The sequence below is a fragment of the Choloepus didactylus genome, chromosome 6 (assembly GCF_015220235.1).
Source record: "Choloepus didactylus isolate mChoDid1 chromosome 6, mChoDid1.pri, whole genome shotgun sequence".
NCBI classification, from domain to species: Eukaryota; Metazoa; Chordata; class Mammalia; order Pilosa; family Megalonychidae; genus Choloepus; species Choloepus didactylus.
The window spans coordinates 28,809,773-28,815,329 of record NC_051312.1 but is presented as its reverse complement, the minus strand read 5'-3'; the positions used below and the strand labels follow the sequence as shown (position 1 = coordinate 28,815,329).

The window sequence follows — 5,557 nt, the reverse complement described above, 5'->3', positions numbered from 1 at the left end:
TGAAGTGTGCAAAGAAATATCTAACTCCTTAACATTATTCCTAAACCAGTAAAATTCCATCTACTGAGAATGCCAGATGGCCTTACATTTCCTCCTTCATTTCCTATACCTTCCAAGTTTGTTGTTGATAGTTTATAATTTGTATCTCATTAATCTCCTCACTTCTCCATTTGGGACTTGGTTTCTCACCTAAGATGCAGTCATTGGTTTTAGTTTCCATCTTCAAATCCTCCCTTTTGTCTTAGAGTGGCATCTGCTCAAAACTTCTATACTTACCCCTGGCTTACTCTCATCTGTTATCTAATGGTCTTAAGGCAAAATGAGCCATGAATCATATAGTCTAGATTCTCTTGTAACATGTCTCACCAACAATTGCAACTTTGGTCATTTAAATAGATTAAGTGTTTATTACATCCTGCTCCAGGCTTAGACCTTTAACAAGTTCTGTTTTTTTGTGAACTCAAGACAGTCATGCATAAGCTAGAACATATAATCAAGCGGAAGAACAGATGTATCTTGGTCTGGCTTTACTGTATGATCAAAGTATGGAGGAAATAGCTCCAAGTGATGAGTTTGAGAAAGGAAGCATTTGTTGTGAAAAGTGACACAAACTGGAGTGCTATAGTCAGAGAAGCTTTGACTTATAAATTATTCTGTAGTAATGTAGAATGACCTTATATTTTTATGTGTATAAAAGAACATTGTTGTTGAAGAATATTGCTACATGTGAGAAAAGCCTGCAACAAATTTGGCATCATCTTTCTTAAGGGATAAAGCACAATATTGGAAATGAATATAAATTTCCTATCTATAGACATAAACATACCACAGACAACTGTGTTTTATTTGAAAGAGGATAAGATTGAGATTAGGAAGACCTGTAACTGAATTCTGTAGCTGAAATTTAGTTGTGTGACCTAAGGAAAGTAAATTACTAAATTTCTCTTAACTTCAATTTGCTTCTCTGTAAATTAGAACAGTGATTTGGGGACTATAAATTTAGTACATGAATTAAATCAGTTAACTGAAGTGATTATACCTGATAGATAATAAAAAGTACATTTAATTAAAAATACATGTTGCAACTATGTAGCAATAGCTTTGGAAACTTACCATTTTTTGTTGAGATTAAATAAAGGTACATTTATCCTTATTGTTTCAAATGGCTTCTCAAGTCTTGTTAGAAGAAAAAAAAACTTACTTTATATTCAAGAAAAACTGTGAACCATGAAGCTACTTGAGAAAAATTAAACCAAACTAAAAGCAAATTCAAATTGTCTGAACTTGTCTTCTTTTGGATGATTCATTGAACAACAACAACAAAGTGGTGGTGGTTCTTTCACTCCTCAACTGTTCCCTCCCCTCCCACCATGTCCCCATGTATACACTTTAGGATTGCTTCTTTTTTTGCTTTACCAAAGGTAGAGCCAAAATACAAGAAATTCTGAGGTCAAGGTTTTGTAGAGAAGTCACATCACTCAAGTAACATATTTGTGAAGAATTTAGTAAAGTAACAGTGAGACCCTGAAGCAAAACATACCCTAAAATTATCAAACTAAGGATTTACAGTTCTTTCCATTGCATATTCTGGAACATAAACATCGTACATGAAAATTGAAACCCTGGTTAAGTACATAAAAAATCAATCAAAAGCATGTAGCAAAGTTTCTAGTCACTATTAAATGTACAAAAATGTTAGTTTCTGATCCGTTCTTTGTTCAGTTACCTATGGAATTTGATAACCCTTTTTCACATTTTACCAAAAATATGATACTCCTTGTTTTCATTTGTCATCTCTTTCTTGGCATTATGAACACCCCAACTTACTCTCTTCTTCAGCAAATTCCTCATGGCATATTTTACCTTTGCATTTCTCATTGTGTAAATGGTGGGATTTATTATGGGGGTAAAGATTGCAAAAAACACAATCACCAACTTGTCCACCAAGTAGGAGTCCACTGGACACATGTAGGTGAATATGCAGGGCATGAAAAACAGTACAATGGTAAAGTGGGAGCCACATGTGGAGAGAGTTTTCTGTTGTCCTTGGTAATCACAGAATTTCAGGGAGTGCAGGATGACAGCATAGAAGGTGAATAACATGGACAAAATGAGCAAGCACATGGTTCCCCTGTTGGCAGCCACCACCATTCCGAGCATGTAGGCATCGGTGCAGGCAAGCTTCAGAAGTGGGAAGAGGTAACACATGAAGTGGTCAATAACATTAGGGCCACAGAGGGGCAAGTCGATCATGAAGAGAATCTGCACAGAGGTGTGGAGGATCCCCCCAATCCAGGCCATGGCCACCAGGAGGCAACAAAGCCCCTGTCACATGATGGTCATGTAGGGGCTTGCAGATTGCCACATAGCGGTCATAGGCCATGACAATGAGGAGGATGATCTCTGATCCCCCCGGGAAGTGCTCCTCAAGGAACTGAGTCAGGCAGCCACCCAAGGAGATGCTTCTCCTCTGGTAGAGCAGGTCGATGATCATTTTGGGGGTGGTGACAGAGGTGTAGGAGGCATCTATGAAAGACAAGTAAGTGAGAAAGAAAAAGAACCTGGAAGCAGAAAGTGTGGAGCTGAGGAAGATGGTGATGACAATGAGCAGAATGGCCAGCACAGTAAATGGAAAAATGAAAAAGAGAATGACAAGTATTTTCTGCAAGAGTGGATTCTGTGTAAATCCCCAAAATAAATTCAGTGAAATTGTTGGGAGGCATGAGGTGATCCATTCAAGGAGGAACACTCTCCTGAAGCCTGAATCACTTACAAAGAGAAAAACAAAGATAATTAATTGTGGAAGGGTTGTAGTCTGAATTTCATAGCATAGAAATGGGGTGGTCACCATGATTGTGGAGTGTATCTTTAGCACCTCTCATGCATGTAATTGCTTCAATTATTCATTCCCGCTTCCTCCATGATGCTGTTTCCTTATCTTAAGATACCCAATACTTATCACCTATAAAACATCCTCTACAGTTCTACAGGGCACCATTTTATCTAAAATCTACTGAGAAAATTTGGGGCTATATGTGTGAAGAGATCTGGAGCCCCCTTATGGTTCCACTTCTTTGTGACTTTGCGAAGTCATTACAGTGCTGTAAGCTTCCATGTCCTCTTCTGCATCTGTGAGTCTACTAACAGTGACTGCAAAAAAGATTTTGTAAGCTCCAAAGGGTTGCACACCAGAATAGATTATTCCCTCTTCCAAGAGAATTGGCATTTGAACTCACAGCTCTAACTGTGGAAAGAGAGACATTGTCCACTGGTAAAGAAACACCATAAGAGGCAGATTAAGGAAGTTTGTAATTGGAGATACACCTTGACTCCCCACCACAGCACATGTTATTCATGTCTGTTTCCTCTCTGTGCAGAGCAGAGTGCCACAGTGGTGTCTGCAATGTCTGGCACTTATTAGGTGATGAATAAATGCTTGTTGAATTGACATACTCCCTACATCTCCATGTGTAAGAATATAAAAGCTTCCCAGCTGATAAACATAAACATTGAAGTGCTCCCATTTTCTAACTCTGTTTATCATTATTCTCTTTATAGCTTCAATAGAATGTGGTTAAAAAATAAATAAAATAAATAACTCTTGGTAAGGTCTACAGTCCATGAAGGTCTCTCAAGCCAAGGGAACTTTATTTTCAAAGTTTTAAAAGTATAAGTTCAACCTGGAGTACAAAAAGAAGGTTTTAACATAAGATAAATGACATATCAATAAATAATATATAAAATACTATACATATATGTATATTACACACAAACACATACATTTATAAAATCTACCTATTACACATTCACTAATCCAACAAATATTTATTATTGGACTTTCACTATGCACATTGATTTGCTAGTCTGCAAAAAAGTCACAAAAAAATTCTTATTACAGGTCATTAGTTAATACCTCTTCACTCCCAGTATTTTATTACCAAACAGCGGTGGTTCAAACATCCATAATGAATAATCTTCCTAAGTCTTTTAAGTTTCTGCTCTATGCATTCTTATGCTTTCTCTTCCCATCACATCCATCATCCATCATTGGTTAAAAGGTATCACATTATTTATCAAATGGGAGAATCATCCCAATTTGGGGACATAAATACCCTTAAGAAAAAAATAAGAGAAAATTGTTTAAAACTAATAAAATTTATTCTGCAAATAACATTTATTTCTTTTCCAAAAAGAAAGAGATTAAAGTCTTTTATTTTAATTAAGTTGAAAATCTTACACACTTGTGAAAATGAAGTGCTTCTGCTTTTTTGTAATTCTCTTATTCTAGGTTGAGTCCCCCAAATATCCAAAAATTTCTCAGTGTTCAGAAAGTAGAAATAAGATATTCATAAAAGTGACTTAGAATTAGCTATGAAGAAATAGAAATAACTATCATTTTTTTTCCTTTGAAATAAAAGTATTCATTTTAGGAATAGACCATAAAAGTAAATTTTTTTAAAAGGGAAAATCATTATGTACAATTATGTTCAACAAAATTGTTAATAGTTGTGGAAAGTTAGAAAATGTATGGAATGTCCAAATTGGAAAAATAGTTAAGTAAAAATACAGTGCATGTCTCCCAACAGTGTGGAGCTTTTAACAGAAATGTTTTTAAATATTGTGTAATATTGTAAGAAAATTCTTATCTTGTAATATTAAGCAGGAAAATTTGGATGCGTTCTATTTGGTGATTCTATTTTCCATGATGTGTCGTAAGCTGAAGAGATTTAAACCTCCTGTTGATGGGGCTGCAGTGGGGCAGAGTAAGGCTATATTATTTTTGAGGTCCATTTAAAACTGGTATTTATCTATAATCATATGATTTCCTGAAAAAAAAATTCACCTATGAACTTCTTTGGCTCAGCTCCATGCCAGGCCCCAGGCAAATGTTTGTTAACCCAGAAAGAATTAAAGTTTCAAGATTTAAATTGCCAACTAGCTCAACTACAATAAGTCTCTTTGTTGATTTATAAATGGCAACTGTGGATAATGCTTTTCTCTTGTGCCTTAAAAGTGCTACCAGATATCCTGTTTGAAGTGAAGTTTCTTAGCTGTGGCTAATGAGACCTCAGGAATATTTCACCATTATTAGCAGAACTTGCCAATCATCCGATTATCTCACATTACTTAACTGAACATTAGAGGAGAAATTTTACAGCATTTCATCTTTAATTTTCAAATCCATCCTTAAGTCTACATGATGAGACATCACAACAAGAGAAAAAATAAGTCAAAACTTACAAATTAAGTAAATGACATTATGATTTTGGACATGTGATAACAAATGAGTTTAGTATGGAGTTTCTGGACATTTGGTATTGTAGAAAGGAGACATTTAATTATGTAACTAACTGATTTAAAATTTTTCACTATAATATTTTATTTTTATCAATCCATCCTTTATGTTGACCATAATTTTTAGATATTGTATTCAGGTATGCATGCAGTGACAGATATGAACCTGATTATAATAAAGGAACTTCATACCATATAAAGTGTTCAGTACTTCCTCAAGGCAGTTTTTTATTATTCTGATTGTGGAATAACAAATAAGATG

At 35.1% G+C, this 5,557-nt stretch overlaps 1 pseudogene; it reads right to left on the bottom strand.

Annotated features, from left to right (window-relative positions):
* Positions 1 to 1,749: 1,749 nt before the first annotated feature.
* LOC119536844 lies at positions 1,750 to 2,735 on the bottom strand (annotated as a pseudogene).
* Positions 2,736 to 5,557: the final 2,822 nt, after the last annotated feature.